Source organism: Lissotriton vulgaris, chromosome 7, assembly GCF_964263255.1.
Source record: "Lissotriton vulgaris chromosome 7, aLisVul1.2, whole genome shotgun sequence".
Taxonomy (NCBI): domain Eukaryota; kingdom Metazoa; phylum Chordata; class Amphibia; order Caudata; family Salamandridae; genus Lissotriton; species Lissotriton vulgaris.
In genome coordinates, this window is record NC_141695.1 from 847,152,772 (window position 1) to 847,177,776 (window position 25,005).

Genomic DNA, 25,005 nt, shown 5'->3' on the forward strand with positions numbered 1-25,005 from the left:
TGGGATGCTCTATATCTTGTGCCTATTTTGAAAAGTTCAGTTGTTTTCTGCAATGGGTCTTCACAAAGAGGACGGGTTTTCAACATGTTATGCATTATCTCGATGACTTTTTGTTTCTGGGGGCAGCCGGGGATCCAGAATGTGGACAGGCTTTGAATGAATTTTGTGTCTTAATGAAGCATTTTGGTGTGCCATTGGCACCAGGTAAGACTGTGGGTCCCTCGACTTGCCTCGAGTTCCTGGGGATCGAGCTCGACTCAGAGGAAGGTTGTTTTCGATTACCAAGAGAAAAGGTGTTAAGATTCAGGGCATCCCTGGAAACGTGTATTAGTGAGTCTAAGGTCAAACTGCATCAATTACAACAATTGGTGGGCCAGCTGAATTTTGCCCTGAGAGTAATGCCGATGGCCCGCCCCTTTTCCCGCTCGATCGCTCAGGCCATGGTCAGCCTGAAGGAGGGTCATCATCGCACGAGGCTATCGGCAGAGGTTCGCCAGGACATGCGCATTTGGTTGGCATTTCTGGCGGAGTTCAATGGTCGAATCGTCTGGAATAAACCGGCGGTGTCCTCCGAGGAGCTGGGGCTGTGGACAGATTCGGCTGGGAGCATTGGTTTTGGTGCCATATTCGGCACACAATGGTCGGCTCAAAAATGGCCGTTATGGTGGCATGAGTGTGGGCTGACAAGTAACATTGCCTTTCTTGAACTTTTTCCCATTCTGGTGGCCCTGAAAACTTGGCCTGAGGGATTCAGAGATCACTCTGTGGTGTTTTGGTCTGATAACATGACCGTGGTTGAGTGTATCAATAGCCAGGCAGCACGATGCAAATGGATTCTGAGATTGCTCAAAGAAATTGTGTTATTGTGTATGCAATTGAACGTGCTATTTAAGGCAAGACATGTGCCGGGGGTAATGAATCAAGCGGCTGATGCGCTTTCTCGTTTTCGTATGCAGGCCTTCTGGGGTTTTCTGCCCACAGCGGACCCGGTGGCGGCACCCTTTCCCGAAGCTCTCTGGTCTCTCGGTGCCCCGAACTACAGAACCTCGTGGGAGAGAGTTTAGCACCCAGGACGAGGAAGGCATATGAAGGGGCGTTCCGATCCTATTGGGCCTTTTTGGGGGCTGCTAGGGGAGAGCTTTGGGGCCAGGAAGAGCTAGTAGTAAAATTTCTGCTGTCTTTACATCAGGCAGGCAAATCAGTGGCTACGGCCCAGAGGCATCGGGCCGCCGTTTCCTTTATGGCAAGGGCTCATGGGATCCAGGACCCGACTGCGTCTTTCGTTGTGCAAAAAGCGCTACGTGGGTGGCAACGCCTTGAGGGTCGCAGAGTAGATGAAAGGCGCCGATAGGTCTGGATAGGTTGGCTCTGTTGTTATCTGTACTTCCTGCAACGTGTTCGTCCCAGTATGAAACAGTGTTATTCCGAGCCGCTTTTGTGCCAGCATTCCATGGGGCTATGCGGGTAAGCGAACTAGTGGCAAAGAACAAGCAGGATACCATGGGGGGACTGTGCCGAGAGCACGTTCAGGTCAGGGGGGAGACAATGACGGTCTCGTTTGTCAGGTCCAAGACCGATCAGGGTGCAATTGGGGACTGCATAATCATACAAAGGATTCCCGGGTCTTCCATGTGCCCTGTGGTATGCGTAGAGGAATATTTAACGCAAAGGGTGGCATCATGGGGGGGGGACCTTGTTGAGACACGCTGACGCCACCCCACTGACGAGGTTTCAGTTTCAGCGGGTGCTTGCGATGTCGATTTCGGCTGCGGGCTTGAACCCCGGCGAGTTTGGGACCCATTCCTTTCGGATAGGGGCTGCTACAGAGGCTACAGCCAGGGGTCTGAATGTTGAACAAGTAAAACGTGTGGGGCGTTGGTCCTCAAACTGTTATAAGAGGTATGTGCGGTTGCACATGTTGTGAAGCTGTAATGATGTACTCACGCTTCTTGTTTTTGTTTGGTTTTCAGTTGCGCAAGCCTACGAGGCGGGGCAGACTGTGCAGTCGACCCGACACCGGGGGGCCAGCGGTCAGACATCACCGGCTGTGAAAAAGGAGGTGTGGGTCGTGGGCCACTCATACGTGAGGCGTGCCGCGGACGTATTCAAAGCAGGTGACATGATTCACGTGGCTGGGGAATACGGGTACAGTGTGTCCTTCTACGGAAAGGGCGGGCTCTGTATTGACCAGTTTCGATCATTTTTTGAGGAATTGTGAGGGCGGACGAGGTCACCGCCGTCTGTAGTCATTGTACATCTTGGGGGCAATGATTTGGTGACCACTGGTAGACGACTTCTTCTTGAGGCGATGCTTTCCACGGTAAGTTGGTTGGCGAGAAGAGTTCCAGGGTGCACAATTGCATGGTCCCATATGATCCCACGGAAAGTGTGGCGGGGGGCTCTTTCGGTTTCTGCTCTGAACCATTCAGTAAGGAAAATCAATAATAAAGTGAGTAGATTGTTCCGTTCAAGTACACTGCATTCTATTTCGCATGGTTGTATTGAAGGGGACAGTATGTATTTGGGGGATGGTGTTCATTTGTCCCGGATGGGGAACGAGTTACTCATAGGAGACCTGATAGCTTGGCTAAAGACTTTATGACATGACCTTTAGGCAGGAGTGTTGTGGGGGGTCCGGATAGCCGGTCAACTATCCGGCCTGTGGCGGTAAGGTCATGATCGGTGAGCAGTAATTGGAAGATCCCTATGGGTGGGCGCCACCCATTACGGATGGGAGCGCTCGGGGGAGGTGGCCATTGGCCCCTCAACGGGGAGGCGGTCCCTTCTAAGGAAGGGCCGCCGAAAGGAAAGGAAAGGCGGTCAAGGCCCCTTCCTGGGTAGGAGGGGCTACAGCCCCCTCCTGGGGAATTTCCCGGGCCAGGACATCTGCGACGGCAGATGTGGTAAGTTGTGTGGGGTTTGGGAGGGGGTCTACGCTACCTTCTAGATACCTCACACGAGTCCTCGGACGACCTTTAAATGGCGTCGAGTTTATTGGGCCCCCGTCAAGTCAAGGGAAATTGGTAGATGCACTTGAGGTACACCTCTGTGCGGTCGCCCCTCACAAGTGAGGGGGATATTTCTGGTTTAGGGATCTTGACACCGGTTACGACCTTGCCGTTGGCCCTTAAACGTTAGGATGTACAATTTCAAGTTAAATGTTTTGTAGGATGTTAGTTCGGCTAGGAGAACCTTTGTATTAGAGAATATGTTAAGGTTAGCCAAACATCGCAATGTGGAAATGAAATTGTACATAATATGAAACTGTTATTTTAATGTTTTAATTTTGTTTCATATTTTAATAAATACGGCCGGGAGGGTCACTCCCTCCCGTCTTCCAAAAGTTCAGAACCGTTTCCGGTTTCCCATCCTTGGGGATTGTGTTGAGAGGGGGTGGCGGGTATCTCAGCTATATGGAAAGGGGCGACCATTCGGTCCCCCCGAACGTATGGCGGAGTACCACGATCCCCCCGGGAAGCCATCTTGGGCGGGAGGCGAGTCTCGGCTGGTATGCCCGAAGCGGCGTAGCCGGGGCGCGCTTTTTTCCCGCCCTGGAGTGGGCTGGCCTAGACACTGACGCGGCCGGCCACGCCCTTCGGGCAGGCAGGGGCGGGTTTACGCCCGCCCTGAAGACGGATAAAAGGAGCAACAAGCCAAGAAAGCAGCCTCTTGTTCCTGTGCTCTGAAGCTGCACCTCCTCGCTGCACGTGAGCTCGAGATGGAACGAAGAGCCAATTTTGACCCACCCACCAGCCCCGGAGGACAGCAAGTGGTTTTTGAATAAAGTTTGATGGGGTAACGCTAATTCTTGCAGGTTGTGATGATTATCGTGATAACTTTGAATATGCAATAAAGAATGGTCAATTGGTAGTATGTTTTTGCAAATAAAGTAATTCTGCACTAGTGTTGATCAGTAATCATGCTTTTTTAGTAAATCGTAATTGTTACTGTCTTTTAGTAATTTAGTCATCTAGTAATTTAGTTAGAATTGTCGTATTTATTTTGGTCGGGCGGTAAGGTCATGATCGGTGAGCAGTAATTGGAAGATCCCTATGGGTGGGCGCCAGCCATTACGGATGGGAGCGCTCGGGGGAGGTGGCCATTGGCCCCTCAACAGGAAGGCGGTCCCTTCTAAGGAAGGGCCGCCGAAAGGAAAGGAAAGGCGGTCAAGGCCCCTTCCTGGGTAGGAGGGGCTACAGCCCCCTCCTGGGGAATTTCCCGGGGCCAGGACATCTGCGATGGCAGATGTGGTAAGTTGTGTGGGGTTTGGGAGGGGGTCTACGCTACCTTCTAGATACCTCACACGAGTCCTCGGACGACCTTTAAATGGCGTCGAGTTTATTGGGCCCCCGTCAAGTCAAGGGAAATTGGTAGATGCACTTGAGGTACACCTCTGTGCGGTCGCCCCTCACAAGTGAGGGGGATATTTCTGGTTTAGGGATCTTGACACCGGTTACGACCTTGCCGTTGGCCCTTAAACGTTAGGATGTACAATTTCAAGTTAAATGTTTTGTAGGATGTTAGTTCGGCTAGGAGAACCTTTGTATTAGAGAATATGTTAAGGTTAGCCAAACATCGCAATGTGGAAATGAAATTGTACATAATATGAAACTGTTATTTTAATGTTTTAATTTTGTTTCATATTTTAATAAATACGGCCGGGAGGGTCACTCCCTCCCGTCTTCCAAAAGTTCAGAACCGTTTCCGGTTTCCCATCCTTGGGGATTGTGTTGAGAGGGGGTGACGGGTATCTCAGCTATATGGGTCTGGCCTGGTCATTTTTAACCTCTTTGTTTTTTTTCAGGAATCTATCTTGACAGTTATTTGTGTCTGATGGCCAGATCAACCACTTTTTCCAATCAGGATGTGTTCTGTTTTGGTTAAAAATATGCGATATGGTGGCCAAGATGGCGGCGGAGTAGGACGCGTCTCTGAGCCGCTCCGGCGTCGATCCGACATAGCTTCTTACAGCACGGTCCTGAGGGAGCGGATTAGCTTTAAAAGTGCTGCAGAAGTTCCCCTGGCATAGCGGAGTGGTTTGGGCCGTCGGTGGAGCGGAGAGACATCAGGGACGACCACGAGACCGTCTGAACTCTGAGGCCTGCGCGACCCCGGCCTCGTTTGGTTCTTGGCGCCCGCTATTGGCAGTGGGCAGGCCTCCTGAGATCCCGCCCAGGACCGCAGCCTGATTGCAAGTGGAGGAACGCTCCGTGCCCATGAAGCGGTCGATCTAGCTTCCGGTGCGACTTGGGGTGTTCGGCGTTTCTGGCCTGTGGTGTGGAGCGAGCCCACGTGGCGTCGAGGCGGAGGTTCAACGGCGCCCAGCAGTGATCATCGAGGGGAGACCCGGTGAGGCCCGGGTGCCGCCGGGGCTGCGCACGCCGAGGGCGGCTGTGGAAAATCGACAACAGGTGGGGCCCCGAGCTTGACTGGTGGTGGAGAGTGGTGCCGGACCGGCGGTGGTGACCGGTGGCCCAGGCGAGAGCGGATTTGCATGTGATGAAGACGCGGCCTACATGATAGCAGCGGCATTCCTGCCTGGCCACCACTGGACTTCAGGCCATCAGTACCCTTGTGCGCCGGGCGTTGGCGCCTGTGAAGCCTACAAGCGCGTGCAGAACGGAGGCCTGGGCCGCTGTATGGGTCGTTTGAGTGATTCAGAAGCGCTACGGCCTATAGCTTGAGGCCTGGACATTGGGACCGCGGGCCCCGGCTCTGTACTGGAGGTGGAACGAACGGCCGGACCCGCCATTTTGTTTGGTCTCTTGGCGCCTGGGCGGAGTGCTGCCCGCCGCAATGTCCAACACGCTGCGCAAGGGGCGCCCGGGGAAGGATGGTGCTTCGAAGTCCTCCCAGCAGCCGGCATCCCCAGGGGCTAGTGGCTCGTCGAAGCAGTCGGACGATGAGACGCCGGTGACGAAGGCTTTTATGTCCGAACTTTTTGCCTCCATTAAGGAAGACATCTCCGAGCTCCGCGCACAATTGGCGTCCGATCTGCGGGACATACGGAGGGACGTGGATGGTATAGGCGAGAGGGTCGTGACCCTGGAGGACCATGATTTAAGTGTGGCCAATGACGTACGTCTGTTGCAGCAGGATATCATCCGCCTCACCGAACAGAACCTGGACTTGCAGACCCACACGGAGACCTGGAAAATCGTTCCCGCAGGAACAACATCCGCATTCGAGCTGTGCCATGGGATGGTGAGGCGGGCGACCTGCGTGGCTATGTTCAGGAGTTGTTCCTACAGATATTGGATGAGGAGGATGTGTGGGAAATTCAGATGGATAGAGTACATAGAGTGGGGTTGCCTAGACGAGGGGGGGGCCCCCTCCTGACATTCTCGTCTGTGTCCATGATTTCCAGGTGAAAGAGCGCATCCTCCGCAAGGCCAGGGCCATCACATCGTTGCAGTTCAGGGACCACCGCCCTCAGCTTTATCAGGACTTAGCGGCCTCTACGCTGCGGAAACGGAGGGAATTCCGTCCAGTGACAGCTTTTTTGAGGGAACGTAACATCGCCTACTCATGGGGTCATCCCTTCAGGATCATCTTCCGGTGGCAGAACCGGCTCGCACAAATTCGCTCACTCCAAGTGGCGAAGTACCTCTTGGGCCTGGAGGATGTGCCGCCTTCTCAGGGAGCACCCGCTTCCCCGTCTCGGAGGCGCCACCGCTCTTCTTCCTGGCACAGAGTGGGCGCTTCCCCTGACTGGCGGCGGCCGGATCGCACTACCAGTCTGCAGGAACGGGGCAACGCGGTGGCATCGGTGGCCTCGGCTACCCTGGCTGATACACAGCAAAGTTCCGGAGCAGCATGACCTCTGCTTTGAAAGAGGATCGGCGCCGGAGGGGCTTCGGCCTTCTGGTCTGGGGGTATGGATGTACTTTTGGAGGAGACACCCCTGACCGTGGATGTGGGGGCTACCGTGTTGGTTCCCCTACCCCACTTCCGGAACGGAAGGCCCCTCAGAAACTTTGGACTTCTGGACACGATGAGTAATTTCTTCGACTTCACAGTTTTGAATTTGTTCTTTCTATTGTTTTTTTCTATGTGGGGGGGGTTGGGAGTTGGGGGGCTTGGGGTGTTGGGTGGGGGGGGTCCCATGACGGTGGGGAGGGGGGGCTGCTGCGTGAATGTTTGCTGCTGTGTGTGAGGGCTTTGGATCGGTGTGGGCAGGCTGGAGCTGTGGATGGGGTTGCTGGGGTGTGTGGGGAACTTTGGGCTATAATGGGGGGAGAGTAGCTGACCCTCTGAAGTTGCCTAGGATCGGAGGGCACCTGAGTACGGGGGTGGGGACCCTTGGGGTGGCAGTGGAGTGTTTTGGGGTCTATTTCCATTATGCCGATTAGCATAGGAACTTGGAACGTTAAGGGTATGAATTCACCACAGAAGAGGCAGAAGGTGTGGAAATATGTGGTGGATCACCAACTTGATATAGTGGGGTTACAGGAAACCCATCTGGCAAGGAAAGATGAGTTGCGGCTGCGGCACAGGGCATATCCCATTATCTATAGGTCTTCCGCTACCACGAAACATAGGGGCGTGGCTCTCCTTTTCCAAGCTGCGCTTCACTTCCAACCTGTAGAAGTGTGTAACGATAGGGACGGCCGTTGGTTGATGGTCAAAGGACTCATTCAGGGTCGACTGTGCACCTTTGTGGTGGTGTATCTACCCAATGCTGGTCAGAATAAGTTTTTGCAAGATTTGTTGCTGAAGGTTGGGGATTTTGCGGAGGGACATCTGTTTCTGCTGGGGGATTTTAACCTGGTGTGGGACAAGGAGATGGATAGCTCAGGGGGGCATAGGGCGGGTACGGGTGTGTTTTCTGCATCAACGCAGCGGGAGGTGGGGGAGCTGGGACTGGTTGATGGTTGGCGTTTTTTCCACCCTACTACAAAGGATTACACGTTCTTCTCACACGTACATCACTCCTACTCCCGTTTAGACTCCATATTTCTTGGCCAATCGCTGCGCGGGGACATAGTAGATGCCGCCATTCTTCCGATATCCTTTTCGGACCATAGTCTGCTGGTGCTTACCCTTCGCTGGTCGTCGCCCGGTGCAGCGCAACGGAAGTGGTACTTTCCGGCCTCGGTGATTAGGGACGATACGTTCAATAAAGCATTGCGGCTTGCCATTAGAGAATTTTTTGATCCTAACCCCCCGTCGGATACCTCGCTCTCGAACACGTGGGACGCCTTTAAGGCCTCGATCAGGGGCACGTGTCTAGGCCTCAACTCGCAGCTCAACACCTTGCGGAGGAAGGAACGTGAGGCCCTGGAGGCTGAGGTGGTCGAGCTCGAACGAGCTCACAAACTTAACCCTTCGAGGGTGACCCTCCGTCCACTGACGGCGGTGAGGGGTAAACTAAAGGCGCACTACGCCAATAGGGCCGAGCTCACGCTCTTGAGACTGGGGCGGCAATCCTATTCATGCGGGAACAAGGTGGGTAGGCACTTGGCGCGGCAACTGCGGGATAGGAGAGAGCGAGAATATAATGGAGGCATCAGAGACATTCAAGGTGTGCTGCAACATCGGGACGAAGCGAAGGCGGACATTTTTGGACGCTTTTATGCCGAGTTGTACACGGGAGATAACTTGGGAGCGGAAACCGAGAAAGAGTTCCTGCAACGTTTGCCTCTACCTCGAATATCTAAAGAATGGAACGAATTATTGGAGGCGCCAATCTCTAGAGAGGAGGTTCTCTCCGCCATCAAAAATTTGAAGTTACACAAGGCCCCGGGTCCAGATGGTTACACCGCGGTTTTTTACAAGACATATGCTACTGAGCTGTGTGACTTTCTAGTGTCTCTCTTTAACGATATGGCGTCATCCGGAGCCGCTACAGGGACTCTGGCCGAGGCGGTAATCACGGTCCTGCCGAAACCGGGGAAGGATCCGGCGCAATGTGCTTCCTTTCGCCCCATAGCCTTACTTAACATCGACGCAAAATTATATTCAGCGATCCTGGCGTGCCGCTTACAGGATTTGATGCCGGCAATCATTCACCCAGACCAGTCTGGCTTTTTTAAAGGACGCCAGACCCATGATAATACTCGTAGAGTGGTTCACCTAATCGAAAAGGCGGACAGGTTCCGTATTCCGGCTGTGCTTGTGGGCCTAGACGCGGAGAAGGCCTTTGACCGCTTTTTGTTTAATACGCTGACGGCTTTTGGCTTTTCTGACAAATTCATCACTATGGTAAGGGCTAACTTTTGCAATCCACGGACGAGAGTGGCAGTGAATGGCCAGTTGTCGGCCTTCTTCTCACACTCGAGGGGCACCAGACAGGGATGTCCCCTCTCTCCCCTGCTGTTCGCGCTCAGCATTGAGCCCCTGGCGGTGGCGGTGAGGGAACATGAAGGCGTGAGAGGCATACTGTTCACAGGAGAGCAACATAAGATCTCGCTCTTAGCGGACGACATCCTGTTTTCGGTGGCGGACCCGGCAGGTTCCTTGCCTTGCATTAGGGAGATTCTACTTGAATTTGAGGAAGTGGCGGGATTTAAAGTGAATTATGGCAAATCATATATCCTGAATTTGACTCTCTCACAAGCTGACGTGGCTCATGTGCGGACGTTGACACCATTGGCATGGGCAACTGGATCGATTGTTTATCTGGGAGTCCACCTGACTCCGACGGTGGGCAAACTATTTGCGGCCAACTTCCCACCCCTCTTGACGAAGACCCGGGCCGAATTTGAGAGGTGGAAACCTAAATTCCTGTCCTGGCTAGGTAGGATACACGCGATTAAGATGGTCCTTCTCCCCAAATATTTATACCTATTCCAGGCCCTGCCTATTCCGCTGGATAGCGCCTACTTCCGGCAGCTTAAAACGCAGATACTGCGATTTGTCTGGCAAGGGGGCCGAGACCGGCTGTCTTTCACAGTCTTACGCCGGCCTAGAGCGGAGGGCGGAGTGGGTCTGCCGGACCTGCATCTCTATTATAAGGCTGCCCAATTGAGGGTGATGGTGGAATGGTCGCAGCAGTTTTCAGAAAAACATTGGCTGCATATGGACCGGAGTGTGGCTGGCCGGTCCATCTGGGATCTGGCCTGGAAACCGAGGAGGGATCGCCCCTTGAACGCTTATATTAGTACCCCCACGGGTACTACACTGAAGGTCTGGGATACCCTGGCTACTGATGAGCGGTGGATGACTTTTCCATCTCCGTTCACGCCCCTACATTTCAATCCGGCCTTTCCACCGGCGCTTAGTGAGGGGCCTTTTGACGCATGGAGGGAGGGTGGATGTAGGGCACTAACCCACCTGTTTCATGGCCCTGACCTTTTGACCTTCGCTAACTGTGTACGGGACTATCAGGTACCACAAACCGATAGGTATCGGCATGTCCAATTGCTACACTGGGCCACGTCTCCAGGGGTGCTGGAGGCAGCTACGAGACCCCCCTCGACGTTCGAGGCCTTTTTGCTGCGGACGTCCACCATGAAGGGAGTCATCTCCTTCCTCTATCAATTACTGCTTAAATCCGAACTGTCACCTAGACCACGTTATATGTTATATGGAGCAGTGGGAGGAGATGGTGGGGAGAGATATTACCGACAGTGAATGGTCAGCGCTTTGGAGGGATATGACCCAATTTAACCACTTGATACATCTTAGGGAGGCTCACTTAAAGACTCTCACGCACTGGTATTTGTGCCCGACTAGGCTCCACCGTATCTACCCGGCTACCTCGGATAAATGCTGGAGGGGATGTGGACTCCTGGGGGACTTCCGCCACATTTGGTGGGACTGCCCGGTGATTAGGCCCTACTGGGACGAGATTCTCTCACATCAAAGATATCCTTCAATACCCTATAGAGTACTCCGTGGCCTCTATACTGTTGGGTCTACGAGACCCCGGTCTTGAACACCAGACGCGATCTGATAAAAAGATTCTGTGGCTGGGGGCGGCCAAGCTCACGTTGGCGGCAGCATGGAAGCGAAAGGAGGCACCAGCGATATCTCTTTGGCACGCACGGCTTTGGAAGCTTTTAAGCTTAGAAAGAATGGCGGACATCTTCCTTGGTAATTACAAAAATTTCACACATGTATGGGGACCCTTGGTTGCCTTCCTCTCTAAAGGCCTGCCGTCGGCTGTTTGCCCAGCATCCTTGAGATTCCTGCACCTCTTCCAGATTTAGTGCAGCTTTCTGAATGAGTGTGGTAAGTGTGTGTCACCGTCATGGGGGGTGGGGGGGTGGGGGGACTGGGAGTTGCATTTTCTTTCCTTTTCTCCCTTTTCCTTTGACACCGAGGTGCTCGTTCTCGCCGATTGGTGCATTTGAATGGTTTGCAATAGCCTAAAGACCTGCTTGCTGTGGGACATCCTGACTCCATAATGCTCAGCATCGATGGTTGCTTGTTTACCTATTGCTCTTATTCTTGCAGGTACCTAGACTGACTGTCATGGATTTCTCTTTGCGGTGTGCCATCACCATCATTTTGATTTGGTTTATTCCCCCTGCGTGGGGACATGTGCGGCACCTCGGTGCTCCTTTCCTGTGTTTCCTTTTGTTATATGCAAAATAAAAATTTTACAAAAAAAAAAAATATGCGATATGTCTATCTCCACATCTGTAGTGCTATCACTATCAGTTATGGGTTTCGGAATAGACGGTGTATTTAAGTCTTTTATCTTAGCTAAGCCAAGACAAGTAGTTTGTTGAATTGTGTCATTCAAAAATACCATTTGTTCTGGGATCATGCAGGCCCTAAATAATGCTTCTAGGCCTTGTGCCTGCCAATCTTTGGTACCCCAGATCGTTTTTGTTTCAATGTTGTTTTTCCAAAATTCGAAACCAAATGTAGACATTTTGTCATAACATTTTTCAGAATAAATCAATTTAGTATTTGTCAACATTGTTTTCATTCCTGACCTATTTAATATTTTAAAATAAAACGTTTTTGGATCACTGTTGTTAAACCCTGAGAAGTACTGGAATTTCTCATAAAATGTTTTCGAGCTGCCTTTTGGCGGTGTTGGACAGTGTTCCCATTGGTTATAAGATAAAACATTTCTAGGCTGTGCAGTTTTATGCAAATAGTGATCACCAAAGTGGTTATAACAGTATAACTCTTCATAATTAGATGAACCCTGTAAGTAATCATGTTCAGTAAATTTGGTGACATTACTAAATCTGACATCATATTATTAATGTTTTCAAAGTCCCAATCATCAGAGAAAGTACTTGGTGTCACAAAGTCACTTAATGAAACCTTGAACTGATGTAGATATTTCAAAAGTTCAACCGGGCCAAAAATGTCATAATCAGTTCTGTCCCATGCTACCCCACCGGGTATTGGATTGGCTGAGATGTTTTCTGATGATAGTTCTCTTTTCTCGATGTGGGAGGATGTGTGAGGCTTTAGGATCAAGTTGATGTTCTGACTTGCTGTGTCCATTGTACTGTATTTTCCATTGATGAATCTTCCCAAACATAGAACCATGATGAGCCAAAGCAGAAGAGTACGTACACCTAACACAATCCAAAATTCAATCCATGGTGAAATCAGATATGTTTCTTTTAGTTGGAGAGAAAGTTCAATTATTTTGTCTTTGAAAGGTTTAGTTGCAGGCGTTTCTTCATGCTCACTTGGATCTTCTGAAAAGTCGTCGAAGTTGATGAAGTAGCCAGATGCAGTCCTGCAATTGTTGGAACCATTTCTGGATTTTCATTTGCTTTTGCTTTTTTCTTTGTTTCATTAGAATAGTCAGAGGCTCATTCATTGTAGATTGGTGTTTCTTGACGAACTGTCGCAATTTGGGTTTCAAGAGGCACAAGTTCCATGGCATTATTGCATAGTCCTTTTTTATTCACTGCAGGTTTTTCAAATGTGATTAGTCTCTCAGCATGAGCCTCTTGGATTGTAGCAAACTTCGGTATTCTGCTATTTCTTGGGAGTCCACTGGGCCTACTACTTATTATTGGCCACATGATTGTGGTTTTACCAGGTCGATGGATACCACTCAGTTCTCCTTTTTACCAGCAAGGGGCGGTAGTACAACTGATCTCGTTCCGCTGACAGCTAAGACAGGTACAGCTTTTCTCTAAGAAGGCCCAAATTCCTTCTTCACCACGATCTTCTCTCTGACCAGATCCCCAATCTTTGGAATCCAGACAGGTCTTGCTGGGACAGGTGGTTTTTCTTCAGTGGTTGTCGGCTGTTGTTTCAACTTTATGTTACTCGGGCTTTTTCTTGTTTCATTTAAATCCTGTAAAACAGCCAAACGATCTTTGATATCAAAGGATTTTTCTTCTACCACTTAAGTGTGACAGTCAAGATCCTGAATGTGCATTCTAGTACCGAACTATAGTTCGTATGGAGTGAGACCTTTTAGAGAATTTCTTGGCAGATTATTAAGACTACGTTGGACACTTGTTAAATGTTTGACCCACCCATCACCCGAACCTAATATCCTCGCCGTTATAGATTGCTTTATGTCCTGGTTTTTTCTTTCCACTACCGCATTTTCCCTCAGGATGGAAGGCAGAAGAGTACCGCAATGCAGTGCCCATGCTGTTCATGGCCTCTTTGTAAGCTCTAGAGCTAAACGCAGGACCCTGATCACAATGTAGCATGCCAATTGCGTATATGCCGATTAAGACTCGCAAATCTTTTTTAACAGTTCTGGCGTCACCCGAGTGCTGGAGGTCTACATTTTTAAGTTAATTTGTCTTAATCATTATTGGGACGCATTTCTCTGGTTGGATTTCTGTATTATAGATAGCCTGAAGCTTTCTAACAAAGATGTCCGGCCAATAGTCTGGTCCGGTTCACAGCTGCGATCTCTGTTGCAGTCTGGACAATCCATTGCAAATTTGTAAATTTGCACGCTCATTCCCGGCCACCAGTACTCTGATTGTAATTCTATTAAAGATTTCAAGATCTGTTGGTGCCTCGGACCCAGTCCTATGTGTGCGCTTTCAATCAAGAAAATTCTCCTGTTCGTGTTTGGAATTACTCTATACCCCACTCCAGGGATTTAAGCAAAAGGAACGGAGTTTGCATCAATTATGTATGTATTACTGAGTGGATAGTTGAGAGGTAATGCTGCATAATTGCCTTTTAAGGAGGCTTTTACCGCCAGCATGGTTTCCCCATCTATGTGTTTTTCTGAACGCTTTTCAGTGACTACGGAAGCCGGTTGGTCCGCTTCCGCTGTGGCTGTGTTAGCCAATGAATTCCCTGCAACGTGAACGCCATCACGTTGATGACTCACTGTGTGTATCACGTGAGTCTTCTGTAGTTCTTTCTTTAAAAGAACAACTTGTTCCCAAAGCGTTTTATGCTTTATTGTGGCACCTGTGTCATCTTTGTAACCGTTTTTACTCCATGTCTGCATGTCACTGTTGTAAGACTTGACGCAGAAATGTGAATCGCTCACTATTAGTGTCGGGAATTCACGATCGGCATTTTCAAGTGCCATCTTTAAAGATCTTATTTCAGCTCGCTGAGCTGAACAGTTTCTGAGTGATTCAGTTTTGGTAATCATCAGTTTGAATTTACCAGAGCGCCTGCGACCTTTAACAATCGCGCACGCTGCATTGTAGGATTTTTCCTCTACATCGTAGTGTTGTGCAAATCTGTCCATGTAGATTACACATGTGTACTGTTCAAGAGGCAGAATTTCGATTGGCAGAGGATATTCTTGTTCGTATTCTAGATCATCTAGTTTTTTCAGTTTCGGGTCAAAATAGTATTTCACGTCTTTTGTAGCAAGGGAAGTTTCCCATTGTACCCAAGTACGTCCAAGAAACGTTTGACCTCAAAACCAAGACGTAAACACATAGCCATGCACATCTGACGCAACTTGGGCTCACATCACGGGCCTATGTTTAACACTGGTTAGGTCAATAGTATGGCCACACATGTCAACAATGGACATAACTGATACACATGTACACGTGCCATTGACATGACATAATGATTACTGTTGATTTCCGGACATATCCTGACACACATGTACAACTATGAACATAACATGTGTGTGGAGACATGCATTTTGTGTACACACGACATCCGGGTACGCCTTCCCCCAACACATGAGATGATCCTTGACACTGCAATAGTGCATTACATTTGCTGAGTTGACAAGGACCATCACGGTCACACCCCGCAAACAGCATGTGCGCACTAACAAGACGGTGCATCATTTGAAAATCATCACTCACTGGCATCACAATGGCGGAGCACACATTCCGCGTGGGCGGGGCAGGCTAACACATACATTTGAATGGACAAGTCAAAATGTCAGTTGGTATCCCCCCTTACAGTCACATAGCAGCAGCCACCGCAGACCGACGGGCCTGGCCGCACACCCACCGCCGGGTGCGGGCGGTGGGTGACCACTGTGTGCGGGCGGTGGTGGACCGTGGGGTGCGGGCGGTGGTGGACCGCCCTGTGTACAGATATCAACCTGGCATGGTTGCCCCTGGCCGCTCACACACCGCTGGGTGCAGGCGGTGGGTGACCGTGGGGTGCGGGCGGTGGTGAACCGCCCTGTGTACAGATATCAGCCTGGCATGGTTGCCCCTGGCCGCTCACGCACCGCGGGGTGCCGGCAGTGGGTGACCACGGGGTGCAGGCGGTGGGTGACCGCCAGGTGCGGGCAGTGGGTGACCGTGGGGTGCGGGCGGAGGTGAACCGCACTGTGTACAGATATCAGCCTGGCATGGTTGCCCCTGGCCGCTCACACACCGCTGGGTGCACGCGGTGGGTGACCGGTGGGTGCAGGCGGTGGGTAACCACCGGGTGCGGGCGGTGGGTGACCGGCGGGTGCAGACGGTGTGTGAGTGGCCAGGGGCAACCATGCCAGGCTGATATCTCTACACAGGGCACTTAACCACCGCCCGCATCCCACAGTCACCCACTGCCCGCACCCCACGGTCACCCACCGCCCGCACCCGCCAGTCACCCACCGCCTGCACCCGCCGGTCACCCACCGCCTGCCCCCGGCAGTCACCCACCGCCTGCACCCGGCGGTGGGTGAGCGGCCAGGCCCGGCGGTGTGTGGTGGGTGCTGCAGTGTGACTGTAAGGGGAGGTACCAACTGCCATTCCAACTTGCACATTCAAATGTATGTGTTAGCCTGCCCCGCCCCCGCGGAATGCGTGCTCCGCCATTGCGACGCCAGTGAGTGTTGAATTTCAAATGATGCACCATCGCGGTAGCGCGCACATGCGGTTGCCGGTGTGTGACCGTGACGGTCCTTGAACATGTAGCCAATGGAAACAGGTTACGCGGGGCGCGTAAGCGATTTAAAAAAATAGCGGAAGCCTTGCATCGCCACAGCAGGGCCAGTCATTTGCTCTTTTTGAAAGAGGCATCCCGGGAAAACCAATTGCTGCAGACGTGTGCCACTGATATCAGCTCAGGGCCCTATATATGTGTGAATCTCTGTAGCACACATCCACTGCTTCCAGCCACCGCTGCCTGCATCCATCACCTCTACCTGCTGCTGCTGACCAATCCGCCAACTGCTGCCTGCACCCATCACCTCTACCTGCTGCTGCTGACCAATCCACCAACTGCTGCCTGCAACCATCACCTCTACCTGCTGCTGCTGACCAATCCGCCAACTGCTGCGTGCAACCATCACCTCTACCTGCTGCTGTTGACCAATCCTCCAACTGCTGCTGTTGTGCCACAGTCCTGGACCCTGCCATGTCGAGAGTGCGAGAGATCCGGTCTCGTCCCTTCACCGCAGCGGAGCTCGATGTCCTTGTGGACGGTGTACTCCGCCACTATGACCGGCTCTACGGTGCCCCCGGACAGGTGGTAAGTGCAGTGGGGGACATGTTGGTATGCATGAGGTGGTCACTGACTCCTGGCTTCTGCAATCTTGGCGGTGTGCTGTGGGACCTTCACATGTGCTGTACTGTGCATGGCTGCTGCAGGATACATGTTGCTCCTATCTGTGTGACTGTCCATATGTCCACTGACTTTCCCATTTTGTCTCTCACCATGGTAGGTCAAGCTGCACCTTCGCAATGCCGTGTGGAGGACCATAGCACGTGATGTACGGGCAGTGGGGGTGTGCAATAAGCGACACACACACTGCCACAAGCGCTGGGACGACATCTCCAGGCTCAGCAAGAATGTGGCAGAGATGACACTGGGGCAGATTCCACGTACATCCCGGCTTACACGACGCACCATGACGTCTCTGATGCTCCGTATCATTGCAGTGACGCATCCTGACCTGTCCACCCGGTTGAGAGGGGATCAGCAGCAAACTAGCGGTAAGCAGACTGAATGTGTTTGTGACTTGTGAGTGCATGCATGTATTGATGCCAGACGCAGTAGTGACATCCGTGGTGTGTATGTTGTGCTGCAATAGCATGTTGGTGCCATTATCGGAGTGTGCGTTGGCATCCATGTCAGCCAGGTGGACATACCAGCTGCATTGTAGTGCAGGGTCCCAGGACATGCCCTTGAGGTCTGTGTTCTCATAGCAACACATGTGTGGTGGTCGGCATGCACTTTCCCTGTTAGTTAAAAGTACATGTTTCACAGGCACCGCCGGTTCTTTGACATGAAGATGTATTGTAGGGGTGGTTCTTGAGCAGAATGGGGGCTACATGTTGGTCAGCAGTCAAGGTGTTTTGTTTTTGCAATTTTCAGTACGTGAGTGTGGCACTTACGTATACCTCTTTTCTCTCTTTCAGCTTTGGCCGAGGGCACTGACCCACAAACGACAGAGCTCAGTGGTGGAAATGCATCAGAATCCGGAAACACACACACGCAGACTGAGACTGAAGAGAGCAGCCCCGGAGAGGGGGACAGGACTGTCCCTGAGGACTCACATGTGGAGACACCATTGTCCTCATCTTCAGACGTTGTTGGTGATTCAGCACTGTTGGTAGACACAGGGAGTGGGCAGTCTACACTTTCAGTCGGTACACAGCACACAGGGCGAACACTGCCAACAACTGCAACAAGTACTGCTCGTGCTCGCCAGAGTAAGGGGAGCAGAGTGGCCTTCGGTGCAGGAACCGCTGCCCCTGCCCCTGTGACACAAAGTGCCCTTTGTGCTGAGGCGGTGATCTGCTGCGACAGCTGTGTGTAGGCAGACCAACATGATCAATGCATTCCTAGACCACGATAGGAAGTTGGGGCAGGTGGTAGCATTCATGGAGGGGATGCATGGCGATGTTGCTGGTCTACACAGAACAGTTCAGTCGTTAACCAGCACAGTGTCTGCAGCCATTCAAAATTCGCAGGCATAAGATTCTACTGCAGTTCCCCCATCCACACCACTTGATGTGTCAGCGGAGAGTGAAATTTCTGAGCAGGGCTCATTTTCAGGATATTGCACTAGAAACAGCCACAAGCAGCAATGCAGGGCACGGAGGGCACAGACACCATCCCCTAGGACAGGGAAATCTTTCACAGACCACGACATCAGGTACCCTGGAGTTGACACACAGGATGATCAAGGGGTGTTGGGTGACAGGGATTCACATGTAACACAGGCACCCCCCTCCAAAGGTACTCCCAAAGCAAGGGCACCTCCCAAGGACAAGGACACTCCCAAGGACAAGGACACTGCAAAGGAAAGGGCACCTCCCAAGGCCAGGGACACTCCCAAGGACACTGCAAAGGAAAGGGCACCTCCCAAGGCCAGGGACACTCCCAGGGACAAGGACACTGCAAAGGAAAGGGCAGCTCCCAAGGCCATGGACACTCCCAAGGACAAGGATTCCACGTACATCCCGGCTTACACAACGCACCATGACCCCTCTGATGCTATGTATCATTGCAGTGACGCAATCTGACCTGTCCACCCGGTTGAGAGGGGATCAGCAGCAAACTAGCGGTAAGCAGACTGAATGTGTTTGTGACTTGTTAGTGCATGCATGTATTGATACCAAACGCAGTAGTGACATCCGTGGTGTGTATGTTGTGCTGCAATAGCATGTTGGTGCCATTATCGGAGTGTACGCTGACATCCATGTCAGCCAGGTGGACATACCAGTTGCATTGTAGTGCAGGGTCCCAGGACATGCCCTTGAGGTCTGTGTTCTCATGGCAACACATGTGTAGTGGTCGGCATGCACTTGCCCTGTTAGTTAAAAGTACATGTTTCACAGGCACCCCCGGTTCTTTGACATGAAGATGTATGGTAGGGGTGGTTCTTGTGCAGGATGGGGGCTACATGTTGATCAGCAGTCAAGGTGTTTTGTTTTTGCAATTTTCAGGACGTGAGTGTGGCACTTACGTATACCTCTTTTCTCTCTTTCAGCTTTGGCTGAGGGCACTGACCCACAAACAACAGAGCTCAGTGGTGGCAATGCATCAGAATCCGGAAACACACACACGCAGACTGAGACTGAAGAGATCATGCCCCGGAGAGGGGGACAGGACTGTCCCTGAGGACTCACATGTGGAGACACCATTGCCCTCATCTTCAGACGGTGTTGGTGAGTCAGCACTGTTGGTAGACCCAGGGAGTGGGCAATCTACACCTTCAGTCGGTACACAGCACACAGGGCCAACACTGCCAACAACTGCAACAAGTACTGCTCGTGCTCGCCAGAGTAAGGGGAGCAGAGTGGCCTTCGGTGCGGGCACCGCTGCCCCTGCCCCTGTGACACAAAGTACCCTTTGTGCTGAGGCGGTTGATCTGCTGCAACAGCTGTGCGTAGGGCAGACCAACATGATCAATGCATTCCCAGTGCACGATAGGTAGTTGGGGCAAGTGGTAGCATTCATGGAGGGGATGCATGGCGATGTTGCTGGTCTACACAGAACAGTTCAGTCGTTAACCAACACAGTGTCTGCAGCCATTCAAAATTCGCAGGCACAAACTTCTACTTCAGTTCCCCCATCCACACCACTTGATGTGTCAGCGGAGAATGACATTTCTGAGCAGGGCTAATTTTCGGGATATTGCACTAGAAGCAGCCCCTGGCATCAAGGCAGGGCACGAAGGGCACAGCCACCATCCCCTAGGACAGGGAAATCTTTCACAGACCACGACATCAGCTACCCAGGAGTTGACACACAGGATGATCAAGGGGTGTTGGGTGACAGGGATTCACATGTAACACAGGCATCCCCCTCCAAAGGTACTCCCAAAGCAAGGGCACCTCCCAAGGCCAAGGACACTCCCAAGGCCAAGGACACTCCCAAGGACAAGGATACTGCAAAGGAAAGGGCACCTCCCAAGGCCAGGGACACTCCCAAAGACAAGGACACTGCAAAGGAAAGGGCACCTCCCAAGGCCAGGGACACTCCCAAGTACAAGGACACTGCAAAGGAAAGGGCAGCTCCCTAGGCCAGGGACACTCCCAAGGACAATGACACTGCAAAGGAAAGGGCACCTCCCAAGGCCAGGGACAAATCCAAGGACAAGGACACTGCAAAGGAAAGGGCACCTCCCAAGGCCAGGGACACTGCAAAGGACAAGGACACTGCAAAGGAAAGGGACACTACAATGGACCGGGACACTACTAAGGACAAGCCAACTCCCAGGGACAGGGCACTGCCCACGGTTCAGGCACATTCCAGAGACAGGGCACATCCTACAGGCAAGGCACCTCCCAGGGACAAGGGTTCTCCCATGGACACAAGCACCATCAAGGACAGGCATGCATCACCCCTGGATGCCCTGAGGCTGATGTTGGAGAAGGATCGTAAAACACATGTGTCAGCGGTGGAGTCCCCCCATACCTCTACTCCCATCCACACCCCGCAGAAGCAGAGGAAGGAGTACACTGTTGATGCATCACCCATTACACATGATGCAGAGGGAAGAAGGCAGGGCTACAGCAAACCTCAAGCAGAGTCCAGCACGTCCCCAGAGAGCAGACCCACAACAGCACATGATCCACCTTTGATGGGTGATGTTCATGATGAGGCCACACCACTTACCAGTCCAGTCATGTCCAGGGTGCCCTTCCATATACTAAAGAAACGGAGACACACACCTGTGACACCTACCCACCCCAATGTCGCTCAAGTACAGCTGTCCCCAGCTCCCAGAGCCACCCTGCCCATACAGCCCTGTGGCTCATCATTTCAGTGGTCCTAGTGGGTAAGCTGCAGTTCACTCTCATGTGTCAGATAGTGGCACTGTGTCTGTTGTTCGCTGTCATGCCTCATGTAGTAGCACTGTGTCAGTTGTGCCCTCTCCTGTTTCAATGTGTGTGTCCGCCACTCTCATGTCTCAGATGCTGGCATGGTATTTGTTGGTCACTGTGCACGGTCATGCCCTGGCAGTGTGTCTGGGTCTATGGCTCATGTGTCAGTCACTAAAGCTGTGGCTGTGTCTCACACTCCTTTATCTGGTGCTGGCAGTGTGTCTGGGTCTATGGCTCATGTGTCAGTCACTACATCTGTGGCTGTGTCTTACACTCCTGTTTCTGGTGCTGGTATGTGTGTGTGGGTCTATGGCTCATGTGTCAGTCACTAGCGCTGTGGCTGTGTCCCACACTCCTGGTTCTGGTGCTGGCAGTGTGTCTGGGTCTATGTCTCATGTGTCAGTCACTAGAGCTGTGGCTGTGTCCCACACTCCTGTTTCTGGTGCTGGCAATGTGTCTGGGTCTATGGCTCATGTGTCAGTCACTAGAGCTGTGGATGTGTCCCACACTCCTGTTTCTGGTGCTGGCAGTGTGTCTGGGTCTATGGCTTATGTGTCAGTCACTAGAGCTATGGCTGTGTCTCCCAATCCGGTATCAGATCCTGCCACTGTGTCCGAGGCTACTAGGTCGAGCAGTTCACCAGATTCAGTGCTGTGAGGTACAGTTCACATCACTCACATGTCATTTTACTTGATGTGTAGATAGTCCATTGTAAACACCCTTGCATTATTTATGTCCATGGGACGGGCCGCTTGACACACGTCCTTGTGCTGCCTCTGATGTACCTGTTCTTTTCCATGGATTGTTGATGCTCTGTGCCCCTCTCATGTGCTGCCACTGGTGTCCATGCTATGTGCCATGGACTGTTGATGCTCTGTGCCCCTCTCATATGCTGCATCAGATGTACCTGTTCTTTGCCATGGACTGTTGATGCTCTGTGCCCCTCTCATATGCTGCATCAGATGTACCTGTTCTTTGCCATGGACTGTTGATGCACTTCACCCCTCTCATATGCTGCATCAGATGTACCTGTTCTTTGCCTTGCCATGGACTGTTGATGCACTTCACTCCTCTCACGTGCTGCCTCAGATGTACCTGCTCTATGCCTTGACATGGACTGTTGATGCTCTGTGCCCCTCTCATGTGCTTCCACTGGTGTCCGTGCTGTGTGCCATGGACTGTTGATACTCTGTGCCCCTCTCATGTGCTGCCACTGGTGTCCGTGATGTGTGCCATGGACTGTTGATGCTCTGTGGCCCTCTCATGTGCTGCATCAGATGTACCTGTTCTTTGCCATAGACTGTTGTTGCACTTTACCCCTCTCATGTGCTGCCTCTGAAGTACCTTCTCTGTTATGAACACTGCCCGGTTACTGTTATGATACTGCATTCTGCCCTCTCATGTGCTACCTCAGATATACCTTTTCTGTTGTATCCAGTGCCCATGCTCCTGCCTACTCTAGGAGTTATTTAGAAATATGTGCAATAAAGCAATCTAATCGTGTGTAGTGGTTTCTGTGTGTCATTCCTGGTTATCTACTTGCATTGTTGATATATTGGTGGTATCGTAAATGCTGTTTACCCAACATGCACCTCCCCCTCCCCACGTCAGGGCCCCGGCAGGTACTCCCCTTCCGGCATTGATTGTTGTGTTTGCGTACCTGCGGCGTCGTCAGCGACGGTCCATGACTTGGTGGTGGTGGAGCACGAAGAGGATCGGAAATGCGTTCAGAGCTGGGTCCATGACGGAGATCCGCCTGTGGTGGGTATCTCTCTGCAATGTTTTGGCTCTCCGCTGTGGTGAATCCGCCATGTTCAGGCTGGTGTTTTTTCCGCTGCGATTTGCTGTGTCTTATCTGCTATCGTAATTACGTGGACGGTCGGAGATGTCATTCCGTACGGCGTTGTCTCTGGTTGGTTATGTCCGCCGCGGGGTCGGGTGCATTTCCGCGGCGGTGCTTGTTCTTCCGCGGCGTACGTACATTTGACAGTGATTCCCATCCTAATGTAGCGGACGGACAGACCGCGGCTGGCGGACTGAAAAAGGCATTTTCCACCTACTTCATGCCGGCGGACATCCTTCCGTCCGCCATCCTAATGACCCCCTAAGTTCTTTTTGAGAAACTGCTGATCGTTCAATACCTCTTGCTAACTCGAGTGTTTCTTTCAACGTTGGATCTCTACAACAAAGAAGTCTTTCTTGCACTTTTTTGTTAAAACAGTTAACTATTAATTGATCCCTAAGATAAGAATCTATGTTGCCATCAAATTCTCAAGTGGCAATTAAAACTCTCAACTCAGTCAAGAACGTATCAATTGTTTCAAACTCAGATTGACGTCTAGTGTAAAATTTGTGCCTTTCAACCACAACACTTGTTTCATCAATGAAGTAACTGGCAAGTCTGGATACAACTTCCTTATACACATCGCAATCAGATTCATCAGTTTGAGCCAAAGGAGGTAAATGGTCAAATATACATTGACCTTCAGCACCCAAACTATTGTAAAGTAGTGCTAATTTCCTCACAGAATCAAATTTAGTGCTGTCTAAAGCTATAATGTAACTAGCAAAACCTTTGAACCACTGTTTACATTTAGTTTTTGGAATTCCTGGTTCTGGTAAAAAGTGAGGAGAAGTGGCAATATTTTAGTCATGTTACTACTTAAATAGAAAATAATACCCTCAATACTATTTGTAAAGATATATAATGAACAAAGCAATAATTACAATACAGTTAAACGTTCACAAAACAATTTGTCATGAGATCTTTTTAAAATAAAACATCAAAAATTAAATATTGATAAAACATAGGAAACTGTAAAACTATATGAATAAATAAATGTAATAGCATGAACAAACATATAGTAAATATGGAAGATGAGCACAAATATGAGTATCTATGTGGATGTGCGCATCGACGAAAAGTTACATTAAATTTGAAGTTGTGCGGAAAATTGATTAATTATGAAGAAGTGTACATCACCGAGACGTTTGATAAGGTTGAAGTTGTGCGCAGTATTAGTTGAAGATGTGCGCATCATCGAGAAGACAATGGGTGTATTCCGGTTGTCATAATGAAATTGCCTGACCTAAAATGGAATCACGTTGTTTCACGTTGCGGATGTCGTAATACGCAAAACTTTACGTGTAACTGTGTGTGACGAGAACAGAGGCTGGATAGAACAGTGAGGAGATCCTTGGCAGAGAGGAGAGCATTGGAACTTCACGAAGGCATCAGGCGTTTCCCGGGGAAGAAAGAGGTAAGCGCTCGCGGATTGATGGTAGTTGGCAGAAAATTCATGAAATAAAAATTGATACGACCTGGATAACTCCAAGGAGAAGTCCGATGAATTGCCGTACTGAGTTCAGTCCGTTTCAGCGCTCCCTTGAATTTTTCACGAATTCCATTTGAGCAGCAAAAATCCCTTCGTTACTCTCAGAGGCCTCCCAAAGGGTAGAAAGATGCGTGAAATGTGAATAAAATATCCCGATCGTCGCCAAATGTTAAATGGGTTTCATGAAGAAAGAATCAAATCATAGTTTAGTGAATTCTTCTTCTTTAATGTCAGAAGTTCACAGCATCGTTTCTACACGCCAGCCTAAGTCCGAATCTCAACAGCAACTGCCTCACTTCGAACCTACCAACATAATACATCCCTAACACTCTAAATTCCCCCAAAGAATCAGAACAGAATAAACCTTCCAAATGAGCACAAGATAGAATATAACAGTTTGGCTTCACCTTTCAAGTCTTTTCCAATATCACCAGATTGAATCTCCTAGCAATATCTTCTGGAGTGCCTCAGGGATCGATTCTAAGTCCTCTGTTCTTTAACCTCTATGCTCGTCCTCTGGTGGACATTGTTGAGAAGTCGGGACATGGCAATTTTTTCATATGCAGATGATA